Source organism: Choloepus didactylus, chromosome X (genome assembly GCF_015220235.1).
Source record: "Choloepus didactylus isolate mChoDid1 chromosome X, mChoDid1.pri, whole genome shotgun sequence".
In the NCBI taxonomy this organism is placed as follows: domain Eukaryota; kingdom Metazoa; phylum Chordata; class Mammalia; order Pilosa; family Megalonychidae; genus Choloepus; species Choloepus didactylus.
This window is the reverse complement of record NC_051334.1, coordinates 155,113,760-155,135,801: the sequence shown is the minus strand read 5'-3', so window position 1 is coordinate 155,135,801 and position 22,042 is coordinate 155,113,760. Positions and strand designations below refer to the sequence as shown.

At 33.8% G+C, this 22,042-nt stretch overlaps 1 pseudogene; it reads right to left on the bottom strand.

Moving 5' to 3' along the window:
• Positions 1 to 677: 677 nt before the first annotated feature.
• LOC119522407 lies at positions 678 to 2,942 on the bottom strand (annotated as a pseudogene).
• Between the last annotated feature and the right edge of the window lie 19,100 nt (positions 2,943 to 22,042).

The window sequence follows — 22,042 nt, the reverse complement described above, 5'->3', positions numbered from 1 at the left end:
TGGTGGTAGCATGTAATGAGAATAAATAACAGTGCTAAAAGGTGTGTGAAGGTGGTGGAAAGGGTAAGCTCAGAGTCATGCATGTCACCAGAAGGAAAGTTGGATTTTAAAAGGTGGGTATGTATAAAACAGTGAATCTTGTGGTGGACAATGTCCTTGATTAACTATACAAATATTAGAAATCTCTCTCACGAACTACAACAAATGTATGTCACTATAATTAGAAGTTAATAATAGAGAGGCATATAGGGAAAAATATATATCTATTGCAAACTATATACTACAGTTAGCAGTATTTTAACATTCTTTCATTGACAGTAACAGATATACTATACCAAAACTATGCATCAATAATGGAGGGGGGGCATGGTTAGGGGTATGGGAGGATGTGAGTTTCCTTTTTTTGTCTTTGTTTCTTTTCTAGGGTAGTGAAAATGTTCTAAAAATTGAAAAAAAAATAATTGTGTTGATGGATGCACAGCTGTATGGTGGTGCCATGGGCAATTGATTGTACACTTTGGATCTTTGGATAGTTGTGTGGTATCTGAACAATCTCAATAAAGAAAATTAAAAAAAGAAACAATTATACAAAAAAATAACCCCAAAAAAAAACATGGGAATAGAAGTAAATTAAAATGTTTCACACATATTAAATGTATGACTGTGGCTCCAAATCATCATTTATTATGGATCATATTACACGGTATAAAAACTGCCACCCCCACCCTATGGAATGTTAAAGTTGGCAACCAAGACAGTCAAAGCCTACCATAATTCAGTATCCCACTATTTTCTGGTTGTACCAAAAAATAAACAACCAGCAAATGATTTCTCCTCTTTAAAAAAATGCACTTTCACTTAAAAAATGGAATGAGGTGAGATTTCAATCTTCTCCTTAAAAAAGTTTCCTCTACAGCTGCTAAAAAACCTTGCATTTACAAAATAGTTGATAAAAGTATTCCTCTGGATTGTACAAGAAGGGAGAAACTGGGACCACTAATAAGACATGGTATATGATAATTAATCAGACTTGGCTTCTTTCTCTCCTGCTTCATTACAGGTTGGAATCTCTTCATTTTTAGTTTATCCATTTTCTACAAATAAATATTCTTTTGTTTCTTGGTTAACCACTTCAGCTTGTTTTCCCTTTTCTCCTCTTTTCCCTTTTGGATGCACTTATCCTTTCCTGCTGCCTTTTTCGACTTTGTTTCCACTTTTGCAGGAGCAGGTTGAGCTGACACCCTCACTGACTTCCTCTTGAGTTCCTCCTTCCCCACACCTTCACCAAGCACAGCTTCCTCTTGAGCATCTGGGCAGTGAGCAGGCTCATGCTGGATGCTGTTGGCCTCAGTGTGCCAAGAGTCTTGGCAAAGTTGGGCTTCTGGCTGCTGCAGTTCCTCCTGCCATCCAAGCTGCTGGGACCCCAATGACTTACTTTTGACACTATGATTGAAAACATCTCTGCTGCCCTAAATTTAGGAGTATGCTAGATACCAACATTAGCATCAAAGGCAACAATATGTGGGCTGTGTGCAAAGGTTGCCAAATCCCATATAGAGTTACTCCACATGATATAACAGTCAATCAACCAATTGAAATTCTTCATTTGGACAATTTTCTTACAGTTACAGAGAAGGCAGGTTATTTAAGGCCTCCAGGAAAAGAAACTCTGAGGAAATTTTCCAATTTTCACAAATTGTGCTGTGCATTCCAGACCAGATGGTTGATGGAGTAGTCTTTAGTACTATCACATTCTTGAACATTCTTATAATAAATCTCCAAAACTAAAGGTAAGCTAGTTTGCCTCTTCCTTACAAACTTAAAGAGCTTGACTAGCATACCCTTCCTCTAGATTCTATCTGTCCCTGTTTTGTTTTCTGTAGCATTATCTGTCTTAAAGGCATAGTGAGTGTACCCTGTCAAATGACCAAACATTTTCTGGAGTTCTGCAAATTGAAGAAAAAGGAAAGGAAAAGTAACTGACATCTGTCTGCTTACTCTGATCTAAAATATATGCACATTTTCTTATTTATTCTTCAAAGAAAAACATGTCAGGCATTAATATTGCCCTAGATAGAGAGCTAGATAGAAAGATAGATAGATGAAAGAAAGAAAGAAAGAAAGAAAGAAAGAAAGAAAGAAAGAAAGAAAGAAAAAAAGAAAGAAAGATTAGATAGATATAGATAGGTAGATATCCATATCTGTATTTAAATCTCCATCTATCTAACTATGAAGTGACCACTACTGGCAAATGTAGCTGAAATGAAAATCCAACTGGCTCCCTGCTTATCTCCACTAAAGTGCAAGAGTATACCTTATGTTGAATGATCTTCAGAGATTAATTCCTCACAACAACCCACCAACGATGAAGAAATTGTCACCTTTGAAAGGGACTAGAGATTCAATACTAGCATGTGGGTGTGAAGGTCAAAAACATGAGATGTGTTACTCTTGATAATCCTATTTGCTTTCTGTCTCAATAATTTTAAAGCTCAAGCTCACTATGGTAAATTATGGAATGGATGAAACAAAAAGGTGAATGCATTCACCATATCCAGAAGGAAGAATTATTAAGACTAATATTGTATCTCTGGTCCCAAATGACATTGTGGAATTGAAATAAACTATGAGAAAAGAAAATATTATACAAAGTGAAATGAAAAGTTAGAAAACTAATGCATTTTCAATATCACCATGGATATGGACTTAATGTAGTTTTTATTATCTTAACAATAAGCAAAATAAAAGCCCATATTGGATCCCAGATTTTCTTGTCATTCAACATATTGACTCTAACATCTCTTCAAAAGTATCCATGTCTAAAATTAACTATTGGATGTCTGAGTTAAGACAATCACCCATTGGACTCTTCTTCAAAGGGAAGAGGTACTTGACCAGTTAGAGTGTCTTCTTTGAATAGATGGCCCCAAACTTACCAGCATGGCACATAATTAGACAGTGCACTACAAATATTAGTTTAATTGGAAATGTGATCTTTAAAGTAAATACCACAACAAAAGAAGGCATTCAAGTTAAATCATTAACACTGAAAACAAATATTAGCATTGCCATATTTTGTATTTATTTGTCTTCTCTTAATCATCTAAAGAATGAACAAAACAACTCCTAATGTGTCACACATTATCTCCTTTCTCTTTTGAATTATCTCTGAATGGATAAAAAAAAGAAGACAGATGTTAAATAGTCATAGCTTGATCAATGAGAAGGAATATGTCACCCCCAACTAAAACAGAAAGATTGTTCAGGTATCAGAGAGAACTTGATTAGCTTGCATCTGAAACTTGCTCAATTTGTATGTTTATGATATATACTGTCAGATTAAAGAAAGATGCCCCGTTTGAGTACACAGGCAAAGATAATCTACACACCAATGTACCATCAATTCAGCTATATTAATATTTTTCAAATTGCATAATCTAATTCTAAAGTATATGAACTGCTTTCTTCTTGCAGTATGAGCTGCATATTATTAGATGAAGGACCCTTCCCCTCTTTGGAGTACTGAACCAAAGAACATAACATGCCAGCAAAGCAAATTTGTTTCTGGATATGGCAACAACTAGCAAGAAGTTCTATTTGTTAGTAAAAATCTTGGTTTCAAATATAAGAAAAGTGGACTATTTTTGTACTGTAATTTTCTTTCTGTTTCTCTGTCTTTACTACACCTAACAGCAATCATACTATTATTGATAATAACTATCCAAGGGCCATTATAGGTGAGTCCTTACCTCATGTTTTTGAACTTTGTGAAGCTCACTACATTAGCGTATCATTTAATTGAAAAATATTTATTTATTTTAAGGATTATGATGTCTGGAATTCAGGTAGAGCAAGGAAAATGCTGAACAAATGCTATTGCCTTCCAAAACTAAGCCATATATTAGAGAGTAATGTAAAATTTTTAAAAATAATTTGTTAATTTGCAAACAGGATAATTGATGGATGGAAAGGAGAGTTTTTTATTTAACATAAATGTTTTTAGCCTGTGAATTCTCTACTGTCCCTGAAAATTCTGAAGTCCTAATTTTATAATCCAGGGGAAAATATTATCATAAGAACTTATAGATGTCTTTAATCATATTTTATTTAGTATATACATGTAAAAACACTACTATAGCCACACAGGTTTATTATTGTTGATCCTTAAAACAAGTTTGCATAATTGTTTACTTATCCACCATTGTCTTTTGAAGGGAAATTTGCTCCCATTCATTTCTTTGCACTTTGAGATATAAAGGAAATATCTAAGCTCGCATGAGATATGACTTTAATCCTGTTCAAAAACGAGACCATTCATAAGTTGCACAAAGTAAGAAGCTCATAAGTTATAGGAAATTACTGTGGTAGTGGGTGTTGTGGAGTTGTCTTTGCCAATTAGGTATTTTCTATGCAGATATGATGCATAAAGCCTATCTTCAATTATGATGCTTCTTTAAATAGATAATAATAATATATAGACATAATTATTATGCATGGTTTTCAGGTGATGATGTGCTACCAGTGAGTTCAAAAGCAACTGTTTCCCTTCTAGGTTTCCTCCTTTGTCACCCATGGTCAGGTGGGACTCTCATGCACCCCCTGAGGTGTTAGAACATCCATGCCACTAAGTGTGTTAATGACATTTTTTAATCTAATTACAAAGTGTGCTGGTTTGGATCTGTTACATAATCCATAAAAGTCCATGTATGCTTAATCCATTCTTGTTAGGGCAGACCTATAGTGGTTGGGAACTTTTGATTATGTTGTTTCCATGGAGATGTGACCCACCCAACTGTGTATGGGAACTTTGATTATATTATTTCCATTGAGATGTGACCCTCCCCATTCAAGGTGGGTTTTAATAAGTTTACTGGAGTCCTTAAGAGAGCTCATGGAGAGAGAGAGAAGGCTCAGAGCCAGCAGAGACCCATTTGATTCAAGATACAGACAGAAAAATTGTAAAGACTTTTGGAGATGCTAAGAGATGAAACCCAGAATTCACCCCAGAGAAGCTAAGTGAGAACCCACAGATGCTTAAAGTGAAAGCCATAGGAATCAGAAGCTGAAAACAACACAACCTATGAGTAAAGGACTAGCAGACACCAGCCATGTGCATCCCCAGCTGACAGAAGTGTTCTGGATGCCATCAGTCTTTCTTCAGTGAAGGTATCCTCTTGTTGATGCCTTAGTCTGGACACTTTTATGGCCTTAGAACTGCAAATTTGTAACATAATGTACTTCCTGTATAAAAGCCAATCCATTTCTGGTATATTGCATTCCAGCAGCTTTAGGCAAACCGAAACATGAAGAATATGCACCTGTATTAAATGAGTTTCTAAATAATTCAGTTTTCCACTCTACTATGAAAGATTTTGTTTTGAAAGCTTGATAAATATATTCTTCACAGAGACCTTGATATAGTAACTGGCATTTAAAAATGTTTGCAATCTGTAATTGGACAGCCTCTACCCTCTTACCTAGCTTATGATGAAGGCTGAGATCTCTTTTTCTATATTTGTCAAACCATACTGTATTTTATCTGAACCCAAGTTGACTAGATAATGCACCTATATCAATTTGAAATATTTTAAACAGAGGTATTTTAAATAACCCTAAGGGAGTCAATGAAATCTATTTTTCACATGAATGCTGATTTATGCTAAAACATATAATAAAGCTTATTAAACAAACAACTATAAGAATGCATTATCAGGTATTATCAAGTACTGTCTCTTAACAAATATTTATGGGTATCAAGAGGTGATAATATCAAGAGGTGATAATATCAAGAGTCACCTGCAATGATAAATTCAATCATCATTACCCACTCTGTACAGTAGCCATCACAAAGCTGCCGTCTTGGGATAGTTTTGTTTTGTACTGTTTTAGTAATTATTATGCCAGACCATCAGTGGTTTTCCTTACACTTTAAATATGTTAACAGAAGCTGACAGTGCTGGGCCTCAGCTACAAGTCACTGAGAAGATGCTTCCTTATTTTAGTGTTATTCTTTAGGCAAATTTAAACTTTTGCACATTCATTCCTAGTTTTTCTTTCCCTCAATTGAATCTGTCTAAACTCTTGTTTTGATCCCTAGAGGATTCCAAGATGAAGGCTAAATTATAAAGCTAATCACAAAAGAGAGCTTCCACATATCATTTTTCATCATTCTTCTGAACCCATTCACCTTCCCAAGCAACTACTCAGAAGTATTGCTTTTCTACATAGGCCATGCCCCCTCACACCTCTGTGACTTTGAATATGCTTCTTCCCTCACAATGTAGCAACTTTTTGAACCTCATAAAATTCCGCTAAGGTTTTATGACTGAGGTCAAAATGCCATTTTTCTCTGAAAACTTTCTGGGACACCTAAGAAGTTATGCTTCCCTGCAGTACCAGAAAGCAAGAAAGTAGTTTAATAAACACACACACACAATGATGGGGGCATGTCAAAGGGATATAGGAGCCAATTGAAAAAGCTCCCAATGGCCAGAGCTGGAACAAGTTGAGTAACAAAATATATACTGGATATAAACAAAAATAAATATTAGATGATAACTTAAAGTATAAAATAAATATCCATGAGTCCATACTAATATAAACAAATGGTTGACTAAATAAACTAATTGGGGAGAATAATTCTGAATAATTAATGTAGATACTCCATCTTCGAGGAGGTGGATATAAAGTTCCACTCCATAAGTGTGGGCTGCACACAGTGCCTTTCTTTCAAGGGGTACAGAATTGAAATGGGGAGAAAGGAATAGCTTTACAGGGGAGAAACTGACAAATGCAACCTCAGCTAGGTGATCAAGGTTCACATCAATAGATCATGTTGAGAGTATGTACCATTAAGATGATATAATGAGAATGGCACTTAACCTCTGGGATCTTCTTACCTAAAAGACAACCCCAATCTAATCATGAGGAGGAGTAATTTCAGGTTACTTTTGAAAGAGGAATATGCTTCATCAAGTGAGCTCTGAGTTACAGAAAAGAGAGTTCTTTGTGGCCACTTATTTGTATACAGTATTAAATTTTAATTGAACAAATAAATATTTTAAACCATTGCACACTAATCAGCAATTTTATATACTACAACCTTGGCATGTTACAAAGCAGAACACACATTCATAGTGCCTGCCTTTTGAATGTTCACAACCTCACAAATGCAAATTGAGGGCCATTCTACAAAATACCTGATCAGAAATGCTCCAAACTGCCAAGGTTATCAAAAGCAAGGAAACAAAAATACTAAGCATAGGTATGTGAAAAGTATTTGCAATGATTTGTTAATATAAACCTGCTCTAAAATAAATGCTTATTGATAATAATTATTATTATAAAGAAGTTTTGCTCCAACAGAAGAAATACAGGGTTCTCATTAGCACTCAGTGATGTTCATTGCAATGGCCTGTTTACTCATTCATCCCCATCCTCTAAGACCCTTGTACCCCTGGTATGAAGTACTCAACACATGATTCCATAGAATGAGTTAGATATGAATTTAGATATGTGACTAATCATTGGGTTACTGAAACATTCTGAGAGTTTTGTGAATAAAGTGAATTTATTGAAGTGTAAGTTTCTTCTAACTCTTCACACATGTACACACACTCACAAACACACATACTTGAATTTGGTTTGTATTAAAATTAAAAGACTCTTAAATTGTCCTTTATTCACTTGGAAAATAACCTTCAAGTTGCCTTCCAAGTGAATCTGTCCCAAATTCTACATACCAATTGAGCTGCAGAGTGATTAAAAGCACTGGTGCTGGAGACAGACTACTTTGATTTCAATATTAGATATGTTTCTTTCTAGCTTGACAATCTTGGATAATTTATTGACCTCCATGAACCTCAGTTTCCTTATCAGTAAAATGGAGACAATTGATAATCATAGTACAAGCCATCCAGGATTGTAAGGATTAAATAATTAGAGGCCCGCAATGCCTCAGAGTGCTTCATGGCAAGTGGTAGGCAATCAATACATAATAGCTATTACTATTATTATTATTATGTTGTTGTTATTGTTAACAGATCTGTTGTGAATAAAAGTTTTAGTTGAATCATACCTCTTAGGTTTTTTCCATTACACAGTGTGAATAAAGTAACTGATTTCTTTTGGGCTTTATGCTAATTATTAAAGGAAATATTTTATTAATTTTATTCATAATTTTGTGAAAAGGTTATTATGCATCTAGTTATGATTGCTAGATTGTAAGCATCATAATGGCAGAGACAATGTCTTTATTTTACCACTTCAACCGCACACTTAACACCACAACTAACATATATTAGGGCTTAGTAAATATTTTTTAACTGATAATTGTGAATCACTTGGACCAATCATGAAATATATTATGCTTATCTATTCAAGATTGATCTTAAACAAAATGATTATAAGATAGATTAAAAATCATAGGCTTTATTTTTGGGTCTTTGAGCCAAGTGGTCTTGCCTCTGTTCATAACCTAGAATGATTAAAAAGAGAAAAAGATCTTTCCTCCATCCAAGTAACTGTTGCTTTGCAAATGCATAAACAGCTAGGAATTGATTTTTCCTCTTAAGGAGCCTCAGAAGGCATATTGAATTGGTTTTAAAATCTTTTACCTTTGGATTTCACTCATTCCCTCATTGCTCCTTTCAGTGTCGACCATGTTAAATTCTCCTTATTTTCACTCTATATGTACTTTTTGCAAGATAATTGACTATTAGAGGTAGAGAGGAGTTGGTGAGAGAAATTAAAATGGCTTCAAATATTTGGGTGCATTTTCCAAGTGACTTCAACAATCAAAAAGATCCTCTGTGCCTCACATTTCTCTAAAATGTATCCTCCTTTTTAGCCAAAGATTATAAAATATTTATTGAACATGCTTTCTGTGTAAAGCATTGTGAAAATACTAACTAGAGAATAAAGTTATGAATACAAAGGTGCACTTTCCCTAAAGAAGCTCAATATGGATAGGGAATGAAATTACAGAAAATGTGTACAAATACCTACAATACAAGTTGTAGAATGTGATTTTGCTTCTAAATTGATCGTTTCAGAAAACAACTTGTTCTTAGTGAAGTCTTCTTTCTTGAAACCACAGTTCAAGGCTTTAGTTTAATCAAAAGTTATATTTAACAGTCCATATATGTTATGTGTGTGCATACAAATCTGTGTATGCATGCTTTAGTTTCCAAATCCTACATTTTCTGTAAGATATGCTACACAAAACTCACATTTAAGTTAGTAATGTGAGGTTGTGAACATTCAAAAGGCAGGCACTATGAATGTGTGTTCTGCTTTGTAACATGCCAAGGTTGTAGTATATAAAATTGCTGATTAGTGTGCAATGGTTTAAAATATTTATTTGTTCAATTAAAATTTAATACTGTATACAAATAAGTGGCCACAAAGAACTCTCTGTTCTGTAACTCAGAGCTCACTTGATGAAGCATATCTTCTTTCAAAAGTAACCTGAAATTACTCCTGCTCTGTAAATATGTATCTTCTTTTTTCCCTGTGTATTTATATTACTTTTTGAATCAAAAATATAATTGATTCAAATAGAAAAATAAGGAGTTGAAAACATAAGTACTGTTCATTTCTACTTCCATTGCTTGTATATTTTGTACAGTTGCACATTTTCTACATTATAAAAATTATTTTCAAATGTTCTTCTGAAAGAATGGTGATATTTTTGCTTTAGTTTTGTATATGTTCAGTAGCATTTAGTAACACTCACTATATTTTTGGAATGAAAGCTCAAATGGATAAAAAGAAGCTCCTCATGATCTTACACTCATAAAATAAAGTTTCTAGTATTCCACATTTCCTTCCAGCTGTTGTCAATATATGTGCATGCAGATATAATTTCATATTGTTCTCTAATTTCCTAGTATTATACAGTGTACATTTTCTGTTGATGCATCTTCATAATTATCATTTCATATTCTGCATAATATTACACTGATTTCATTGATACATAATTTGACAATGGACTTGTTTATACACATACATTTTTCTTTGAAAACTATTGCCTAGAAATTTCATAATATCAGAGGAATAAAGGAGATGTGTGCAGATAGAAATTATGATATCTGAACAAAGGATAAGAAGCAATTACCTCTTTTAAAAGCTGGAAAGCCTCTAAAAGCAGAAAGAAGCTAGACATGAATTTTGAAATATGGTATATGCAAGTTATGATAATTACGAGTTTGTAGTTATATGAGTTCATGTTTGAGTTCATTCTCCAAACCACACAACCATGGTGGGCAAAAAGTTGAAGTGTTACCAGACTGAGATGAAAGAGAACTATGTTCAGGTCTGGAAAAATAGCTGTTTATTTAAGTTGGAAATCTTGGAAGTAAGAGACCTAATAAGAGGTGATACCCACCATCTCAGTAAAAACTTTATCCCTGCCCTTACCTTTCTATGAAACTAACATATGCAGGGTAGATCCCAGGTAAAAGAGCCCAAAGGAAAAAAAAAATGACAGGGATGAGAGTGGAATTTTTAGTTGAAAGATGCAGCTGCACAGGATGTGATTTTTTTAAATTTATTATTTTTCCTTTCATTAGAGAAGTTAAGGGTTTATAGAACAATGATGCATAAAATACAGGATTCCCATATACCAGCCCACAATGAACACATTGAATTGGTGTGGAACATTTCTTAAAATTGATGATTGCACATTTAAAAAATGTGTTATCAATTAAAATTTATGGTTAAGTTAGGGTTCACTGTGTAGCATAATTCCATTGATGTTTTTACAATTTTTATTCTGTTACCATATGTTCAATCTAACATTTGCCCTTTTAATCATATTCAGATCTATATTTTAGTGCTGTTAATTGCATTTAAAATGTTGTGCAAACACCACTGCCATCCAGTACTAAAACATTGCCATCACTCCAAATAGGAACACTATGCATTTTAATCCTTAATTCCCCATTTCCTTCCTCTGGTAACCTATATTCAAGATTCCGGCTCTATGAATGTACTCATCCTATTTGTTTCAAATCAATGACATCATACAATATTTGTCCTTTTCTGTCTGGTTGATTTTACTCAACATGATGTCTTCAGCATTCATCCATGTTTTTGCATGAATCAGGACTTCAATCTTTTTTATGGATGAATAATGTTCCATTTTATTTACACATTCATTGCTTTGATGGGCACTTGTGTTGCTTCCATCTTTTGAAAATTGTGAATAATGCTGCTATGAACATCAGTGTGCAAATATCAGTTCTAGCTGCTGCTTTCAATTCTTTTCAATATATACCTAGCAGTGAGATAGCTATATACCTAGCTATCTGAGTAAACAACAAGCTGCCTTCCACAGTAGCTGTACTATTTTACATTGACATCAGCAAAGAATGAGTGTTCCCATTTCTTCACATCCTCCCCAATATTTGTTATTTTCCATTTTTTAATAGCAGCCATTTTAATCACTTCAATGTGTGTGAAATGTATCTCGTGGTTTTGATTTGCATTTTCCTGATGGCTAATGATGTTCAGGACCTTTTCATGTGCTTTCTGGCCATTTTTGTATGTTCTTTGGAGAGATGTCTGTTCAGGTCCTTTGACTAATTTTTAATTGGATTGTTCAACTTTTTGTTCTTAAGTGGAAGGATTTCTTTATATATACTGGATATTAATACTTTATTGGATGTGTGGCTTCCAAATATCTTCTCCCATTTTGTAGACTGTCCTTTTTATTTCATGATAAAGTCCTTTGAGGGTCAAAGGTTTTTGAATTTGGTGAAGCTCATTTATCTATTTTTTCCTTTTGTTGCTTGTGCTTTGGGTGAAATGTTCAAGAAATCATGGCTTAATACAAGACCCTGAAGATGCATCCCTATATATTCATCTAGGAGTTTCATAGTTTCATCATCTCATATTAAGACATTTGATCCATTTTTAATTAATTTTTATATGGTGTGAGGTAGTAGTCCTCTTTTTTGTTGCAAATGGAGATCCAGTTTTCTCAGCACCATTTGTTGAAGAGACTATTCTTTCCCAATTGAGTATCTTTGACACCTTGTGAGAAATCAATTGGCTATATATTTGAGGGTTTCTCTCAGAGCTCTCAATTCTATTACATTGGTCTATATCTGTTTATACTGTTTTGATTAGTTTGGCATTGTAATATTTTAAGATTGGCAAGTATGAGCCCTCCAACTTCATTCTTTATTGCAAGATGGCTTTAGCTGTTCAGAACCACTTACCCTTCCATTTAAATGTGATGATTGACTCTGTCATTTCTGAAAAAAATGTTGCTGGATTTTTTCCTGTTGTATCCTTATCCAACTTTGGTATGAGGATGATGTTGGCCTCATAGAATGTGTTAGGGAGTTCTCCCACATTTTCAATTCTTTTGACGATTATGAGCAGAATTGGAGTTAATTCTTCTTGGAAAGTTTGGGAGAATTTCCCTGTGATTTTAAATTTCCCAATTTTCTTTGTTGGGAGGTTTTTTAATTACAGATCCAATCTCTTTACTTGTAATTGATTTGTTGAAATTTTCTAATTCTTCTTGAGTCAATGTACGTAGTTCATGTGTTCTTAAGAATTTGCCCATTTCATCCAGGTTATTAAATTTATGGGCTTACAATTGTTCATAGAATCCTCTTATAGGCCTTTTTAGAGAGAATTTGAGAATCATTACCCCATTTTCATTTCTTATTTTCATTGTTTGTATCCTCTCATATTTTTATCAGTCTAGCTAAAGTTTGTCAATTTTGTTGATCTTTCCAAAGAACCAACTTTTTGCTCTGTTGATTCTCTCTATTGCTTTCTCTTCTATATCATTTCTCTCTACTCCATCCTTTTTTATTTCCTTCTTTCTGCTTGCTTTGGGTTCAAATTAGTCTTCTTTTTCTGGTTCTTCCAGTTTTGTGGATAAGTCTCTAATTTGAAGCCTTTCTTCTTTTTTAATGTAAGCTTTCAGAGCTATAAATTTCTCTCTCATCACTGTTTTCACTGCATCCCATATGTGTTGGTATGCTGTATTTTCATTTTCATTCACCTCAAGATATTTCCTAATTTTGCTTGTGATTTCTTCTTTAACTAAGTGTTTAAGTGTATGCTATTTAGACATATTTGTGAATTTTCTCTTTCTTCCTCTGTTATTGTTTTCTAACTTAATTCTGCTGTGGTCAGAGAATATACAATGTGTGCTTTCAGTATTTTTTTAATTCATTGATACTTGTTCTGTGACCCAACATATGGTCTATCTTGGAGAATAATCCATATGCACTCAAGAAGAATGTATATTCTGTTTTTGTTGGGTGCACCATTCTATGTCTTTTAGGTTTAGTTGGTTTACTGTATCATTCAATTCCTGTGCTTCCTTATTGATATTTGACTAGGTGTTTTATCCATTATTGAGAGTGGTGTGTTAAAGTCTCCTATAATTAATATAGAACTGTCAGTCTCTCCCTTCAAATCTGTCAGCTTTTGCTTCATATATTTGGGGGCTTTGCTGTCAATTGCATATATACTTAAAATTGTTTCATATTTTTGTTGAATTCTTCCCTTTATCAGTATGTAATGTCCATCTTTGTCCCTTGTAAAATTTTTACTTAAAATCTATTTTGTCCAATGTTAGTATAGCCAATCCAGCTCTCCTTTGGGTACTATTTGCATCATATATGTTTTTCATCCTTTCACCATCAAACTACTTGCATTTTTTGTTTTAAAGTGAGTCTCTTGCAGACTATCTATACTTGGGTAATACTTTTCTATCCATTCTGCCAATCTCTGCCTTTTGACTGGAGAGTTTAATCCATTTATATTAAAATCACTACTGATAGTTCAAGTCTAAATTCTGCCATTTTGCCATTTGGCATTTGTAAGTCATCTATTTTTAAAGCAATTTTATTGAGATAGTATTGCACAGCATACAATCTATTCAAAGTATTCCATCAGTGGCTCTCAGTATATGATGATACTGTGCAATCATCACCACAATAAATTTTAGGATATTTTAGTAATCCAAATAATAATAATAAGAAGAAGATAAAATAAAAATATAAAAGAAAACCCAAGATACCCCTTGGCCCTTATCCCCCCCCCCCCATTTTTGACCCTTAGTATTTATGATGTACATTTATTACTGTTGAGAGAATATTAAGATATTGCTGTTAATTATACAGCATGGTTTGCAATAGGTACACTTTTTCCCAAACACCCCCTTATTATTAACTCTTTATAATAGTGTTGCTCTTTTGTTCTAGTTCTTAAGATAATTTTTTCATATTTCTATTGTTAATAACAGTCATCTTCTAACAGAACATTCATTGTGCTATACATGCCCATGTTTTCAACACCAGCTTTCCTTCTGGTGATACACATTACTCGAAACTACCTCTTTCATCTACAATCACTCACAATTCAGCACTATTAATCATACTCACAATAATGTGCTACCATCACCTCTACCCATTTCCAAACGTTTAACTTCGACTAGTTAAACATTCTGCACATATTAAGCAACTGCTCCCCATTCTCTAGCCTCATTCTATCCCCTTGTAGCTTATATTCTAGATTTTATGTCTATGAGTTTACATACAATTAGTTCATATTGTGAGAGCATACAATATTTGTCCTTTTGCATCTGACTTATTTCATTCAACATTATGTCCTCAAGGTTCATTCATGTTATTGTGTGCTTCAAAACATCATTCCTTCCTACTGCTGAATAATATTCCATCATATATTTTTCATCTGATTTCCTTTAGATTACCAGAGGGTTAAAATTGAACATCCTACATATATAATGATTATATTTGGTTTGATACCAAGTTAATTTCAATAGCATGCATTTATACTTTTCCTATATCCCTCTGTATCCCATAATGTTTTTACTCATTAACACTTATATTTCTATACATTGTATGTCCAAAAGCCTAGATTTTCATTACCTTTTTTGTAATTTAGCAGCTGTAGGAAGTAAGAAGTAGAGTTACGTTCCAAACAATGCACTACCCTACTACTGGCATTTATAATTACCCAAATGGCTTTTTTACTAAAGATATTTACTTCTTTGTGCAGCTTTGAATCACTGTCTAGGGTCCTTAAATTTAACTGTGAAGGATTCCAGTTGGCATTGCTTTAAGGTAAGGTCCAGTGGTGACGGTCCCTCAATTTTGTCTATCTGAGAATGTCTTCATCTTCCCCTCATTTTTGAAAGAGAGTTCACTGGATATGAAATTCTTAGATGGCAGTTGGTTTCTTTCAGCATTTTAAGTATACTGATCCACTGCCTTCTTTCCTCTGTGATTTTTGATGAGAAAGCAACACTGAATCTTATTAAGATCCCCTTGTATGTAACACCTGGTTTTCTCTCGCAGCTTCCAGAACTCTACTACTCTCCTCTGTATGTTATAGAGTAATCAATACATGAAGTGGTGATTTTTCTTCATGTTTATCTTGTTTGATGTTCTGTGAGCTTCTTGGATGTGCATATTCACATATTTGCTAAGTTTGGGAAATTCTCTGTCATTGTTTATCTGACTATTCCTTCTGGCCGTCTCTCTCCTTCCTCTCCCCCTGTGACTCTCACATTGCATACATTGGTGCACTTGATGCTGTCCCATAGCTGTCCTAGACTATTTTTGCTTTTAATATTCCTTTTTTTCTTTCTGTTCCTTAGCTTGTCTCATTTCAAGTGCCAAGATCAAGAAGTACATAAAAAAGAAGTATGTGCATGATCTTGAAGTTATATTGTTATCAAACCAAATATGATTATTATATATTTAGGATGTTAAATTTTAACCCAATATTAACAACAAATGAAATAGATGGAAAACATATCCAGATAGAAATGGGAAGGCACTCACCATGGTACAATACAACAAAGAAAATAAATATAAAAGTCACATTAAAAGAAGCAAGAAACAAAAAAAGTTATGACTTTCAAAGGCTAATTTACAAAATGGCAAAAGAAAGTCCTGTTTTACCAGCATTTACTTTAAAGTAAATGTAGATTAAGGTTGAAAAGATGGGAAAAAAATTAGGCCCTGAATATAGTAACCTCTACAGTCTTGGGGTAGCTATAATAATATCAGATAAAATAGATTTTATGTCCACAATGGTTATAAATGACAACGATGTTTATTATATAGTGGTGAAGAGGGAAATTCAACAGGAAGATGTAACAATTATAAATACATATGCATCTAACAGCAGAGCCATAAAATATATGATGTATATACCTACAGATGTGAAAGGAGAGATGGATGGTTCTGCATTAATAGTAGGAGGCTTTAACACAGTACTCTCAATAATGTATAGAACATCTAATCATAATATCATAAGAAGTGCAGGGCTTGAATGATACAGTAAACCATCTAGATCTAACAAATATATATAGAACACTTCATCCAATAAAAACAGAATACATGTTTTTCTAGAGTTCACATGGATCATTCTCCAGGATAGACCATGTGTTGGATCAAAAATGTCTCAAAAATTAAAAAAAAATACAGGATTCATGCAATGTATACTTTCTGACCACAACAGAATGAAGATAAAAGTCAATAACAGAGAGAGAAGTTGAAAATTCATAAAGATGAGGAAATTAAACAAAATAGTATTAAACATCCACTGGGTTAAAGAGGATGCCAGAAGCAAAATTAGAAAATAGACTGAGGTGAATAACAATAAAAAATAATAGGAAGCAATAAGATCAGAGCAGAAATAAATAAAATAGAAAAAATCAATAGAGAGAATAAAAAAAAGTTCATTCTTTGAAAAGATCAATAATATCAACAAACCTTTAGCTAGACTGACAAAGAAAAAAAGAGTGAGGATACAAGCAACTGTATTCCAAATGAATTACATAACCTACATGAAATGTCATATTCTCAGGAGCACACAAACTACTTACATTGACTCAAGAAAAAATAGAAGATCTCAACAAACCAATTACAAGTAAAGAGACAGTAATCAAAAACCAACCAACAGTGAAAAGTCCAGGACCAGATTGCTTCACAGCAGAATTCTACCAAACAGTCCAAGAAGATAACTCCAGTTCTGTTCAAAGTCTTCTAAAAATTTGAAGAGGAGAGAATGCTCCATAAGTCATTCCAATAGGCTAACATCACCACCATAGAAAAGCCAGGTAAAGATACCTCAGGAAAAGAAAACTGTAGATGAATAAATCTTATGAATATACAGGCAAAAATCCTCAACAAATTCAAGGAAACCCAAACTAAATACATATTAAAAGAAGTATATCATGATCAAGTGAGATTTATCCCTTTTATGCAAGGATAGTTCAACATAAGGAAATCAGTGTATGTGCCAGTTTGGATGTATTATGTCCCCCAGAAAAGCCATGTTCTTTAGTTCAATCTTGTAGGGGCAGAATTATTAGTCTTGCTTAAAGTAGAAACTTTTGGTTGCGTGTTTCCATGGAGATATGACCCACTCAACTATGAAGGAAAATTCTGATTAAATTACTTCCATAAAGGTATGGAGCCTGCACATTCAGGGTGGGCCTTCACTGGTTTGTTGGAGTACTTAAGAGAGTTCAATAGAAGACCCACATACTTGCTGACACTTGGAGACACTTGGAGATGCAGACAGAAGGATGTTTGCAGATGCTAAATTAAGAGATGAAGCCCAGAGTTTGCCCCAGAGAAACTGAGAGGACCCTCAGATGCTTAGAGAGAAATTCCCTGGGAGAAAGAATCAAGGATGCACAGAAACAGAGATAGAGGAGCAAAGACAGAAACCCAGAGACATTTTGGAGAAAGCCGTTTTGAAATACAACCCTGGAGCAAAGGACAAGCAGATGCTGGCCACATGCCTTCCCAGCTGACAGAGGTGTTCCAGACACCATCAGCCTTCCTTCAGTGAAGGTATCCTCTTGTTGATGCCTGAGTTTGGACACTTTTATGGCCCTAGAACTTTAAATTTGCACCCAAATAAATCCCCTTTATAAATTCCAATCCATTTCTGGTATTTTTCATAATGGCATCATTAGCAAACTGGAACAGTGTAATGCACCACATTAAAAAAATGAAGGAAAGAGACCACTTGATCATCTTAATTGTTGCAGAGAAGACATTTGACACAATATAGTACTCTTTCTTGTTAAAAACTCTTAAAACTCTAGTCATAGAAGGAAACTTCACCAATGTGATTAAGGGCATATATGAAAAGCCCAGAGCTAATATCCTACTTAATGGTAAAGGCTGAATGCTGAATGCTTTCCCTCTGAGATCAGGAACAAGACAAGGATGCCCATTGTCACCACTGTTATTCAACATTATACCGGAAGTTCTTGTCAGAGCAATCAGGCAAGAAAAAAAAAAGAATAAAACATATTCAAATAAGAAAGAAAGAAGTAAACCTTTTCCTATTTGCAGTTGATATGATCTTATATATAGAATACCCTGAAAAATCCACAAAAAAAGCTCTAGAGCTAATAAATGAATTCATCTATATGGTAGGTTATAAGATCAACATCCAAGAATCATTAGTGTTTCTATACACAAGCAATGAATAATTGCAACAAGAAATCAAGAAAAATTCTGTTCACAATAACTAAAAGAATCAAATATGTAGGAATAATTCTAACCAAGGAGTAAAGGGCTTGTACACAGAAAACAGCAAAGCATTGCTAAAAGAAATCAAATATGATCTAAATAAATGGAAGGATATTCTGTGTTCATGGATTGGAAGAATAATTATCATTAATATGTGAATGCTACCCAAAGCAATGTATAGATTCAATGCAATCTCAGTAAAAATTCCAACAATCTTTCTTGCAGAAACAGAAAAGCCAATCAGCAGTTTTATATGAAAGGGTAAGGAGGCCTGGATAACTAAAGCAACCTTGAGAAAGAATGAAGTTGGAGGACTCCACACTTGCTGACCTTAAAACTTATGAAAAGCCACAGTAATCAAAACAGCAATGTGCTGGCACAAAGACAGTCATATAGAACCAATGGAATTGAAATAAGACCTTAGAAATCAACCCTCACATTTGTGACCAAATGATTTTTCATAATGTGGCAAATACCACTCAGTTGAGAAAGAAAAGCCTCTTCAACAAATGGTGCTGTGAAAACTGTATCTCCTAGTTCAAAAATAAGAGAGAGTAACCCTAACTCATACCATATACAAAACTCAACTCAAAATGGGTCAAAAACCTTAATAAGAGAGCTAAAATTATGAAACATCTCAAAGAATATGTAGGGAAGTAACATAGAGACCTTGTGTTAGGAAATGGTTTCTTAGACATTGCAACCAAAGCACAAGCAACAAAAGAATATATATATATAATCAAAATTTAAAATGTTTGTTCCCCAAATGACTTTATCATGAAAGTAAAACAACATCCGGAATATATAAAGAAAGCCTTCACCTTAAGGACAAAAATACAAACAATCCAATTTAAAAAATGGGCAAAAGGATTGAATAGACCTTTTGCCACAAATGGCTGAAAAGCACATGAAAAGATGCTCAACATCACTAGCTATTAAAGAACTGTAAATCAAAACCACAATGAGATATCATTTCACATCTATAGAATGATCACTACTTAAAAAACAAAACTACAAGTGTTGGAAAGGTTGTGGAGAAATAGGAACACTCATTCCCTTCTTGTGGAAATGTAAAATGGTGTAGCTGCTGGGGAAGACACATTGGTAGTTCCTCAGGAAGCTAAGTATAGAATTTCCATATCATCTGCCATCCTGCTACTTAGCATTCACCCAGAAGAGCTGAAAACAGGGATGCAAACAGACATTAGAACACCAATGTTCATAGCAGCATAATTCCCAATTGTCAAAATATGGAAAGAACCCACATGTCCATCAACTGATGAATGAATAAACATAAAGTGGCATATACATGCAATGGAATATAACTCAGCTGTTAGAAGGAATGAAGTCCTGATGCATGTGACAACATGGATGAACCAAAGGACATTACACTGAATGAAATGTCAGACACAAAAGGACAGAAATTGTATGATCTCACTGATATGAAATTATTAGAAAAAGTAAACTCATAGAGTTAGAATCTAGAATATAGGTTACCAGGTGATAGAATGGGGGTAGGGAATGGGGAGCTGATATTTAAGTGGTGCAGAATTTCTATTTACATTGATTGTAAATGTCTGGAAATGGAAAGTGATGATGGTAGCACATTATTATGAGCGTAATTTACAGTGCTGAATTATGTTGGTGAATCCGATTGAAAATGAAATTTGGGGTTGTGTATGTTACTAAAAGGAAACGTAGAAGATAAAACATGGGACTGTATAACAGTGAATCCTGTTATGGATGATGGTCTGCCATTAATAGTACAAATATAAGAATGCTTTTTCATGAATTATAACAAATGTACAACACTATTGAAAGGTGTTAATAATAGGGTGGTATATGGGAAAAATACACCTAATGTAAACAGTTAGCAGTAATATTTTAATACTCTTTCATCAATTTTAACAAAGCTACCACACTAATGCAAAGTGTCAACAACAGAGGTATATAGGGGAACACTGTATTTTTATGTGAGTTTCTGTAACTCTACAACTTTCTAATTAAAAAATAACAATAACTAAAGAAAAATATGCCAAGTGAAAAAACAGACACAAAAAACTACATATTGTATGATTCCATTTAAATACATTGCAACTATAATACATTTATAGAGAAAGAATTAGATTAGTCATTATGTAGGACTGCGGAAGGATAGTGTTTGAGAGGTGACTGCTAAGCATTATGGGCTTTTTTCTTTTTGGAGTAAAGAAAATGTTCTAAAATTGATTGTAATGATGAATGCACAAATCTGTGATTATACTAAAAACCACTGATTACACCCTTTGTATGGATTCTATGGTTTGTGAATATATCTCAAAACTGTTTTTAAAAATGGGCAAAAGACTTGGATAAACCTCTCTCCAAAGAAGATATACAAATGACCAGAAAGCACATAAAAGATACTCAACATCATCAGCTATCATAAAAATACAAATCAAAACCACAATGAGATACCATTTCAAATTAGACCAGATTCTTTTTTTTAAGTGGAAAATAACAAGTGTTGGAGAGGATGTAGCGAAATAGAAGCACTGATTCATTGCTGATGTCACCATACAGTGATGCAGCCCCTGTGAAAGACAGTTTGGCAGTTCCTCAGAACCTACTTACAGAACTACCATATGACCTGGCAATCCCACTACTAGGTATATAACCAAAATAATTGCAAAGAATGACTCAAACAGATATTTGCACACCGATATCCATAGTGGCATTATTAACAATTGCCAAAAGATGGAAGCAACCCAAGTACCTATCAACAATGAATGGATAAATAAAATATGTTATATACATACAATGGAATATTATTCAACTGTAAAAATGAATCAAGTCCTGATACATGTGACAACATGGATGAAGAAATCGTATTGAGTGAAATAAGCCAGACACAAAAGGAAAATATGTATTTTTTGAATCTGCAGATTTTATTGAGATTTATTCATGTACCATGTATTCCATCCAAAGTATACAATGTCACACAGTATTGTCCCTTAGCTGTGAAATCATCCTCACACTCAATTTTAAACCATTTTCATTGCTCCAAAAAAGAAAAATATCAGATAGACACAAGAAAAGAAAACCCAAAAGACCGCATATACCTTATACTCCCCCTATCATTGACCCTTAGTATTGGTGTGGTATACCATTACTGTTGATGAAAGAATATTAAGGTATTACTGTTAACTATAGTCCATAGCTTGCAATACATAATTTCCCCCATATACCACTCTATTATTAACCCTTTGTACAAAGTGTTTTACATTTGTAGAAGTTCATGCAAGAACTTATTTAGATTTCTACTGTTAATTGGTGAAATACATGACTCTAAACAACCCTTTCAGCCAAATTCATCTACAATACAGCACTACTACTTATAATCCCAATAATGATTTACCCTCACCCCATCCATTCCCAAACATTTAAGTTAAAACTCATTAAAAATTCTGTATATATTATGTAACCACTCCCCCTTCTCTAGCTTCTAT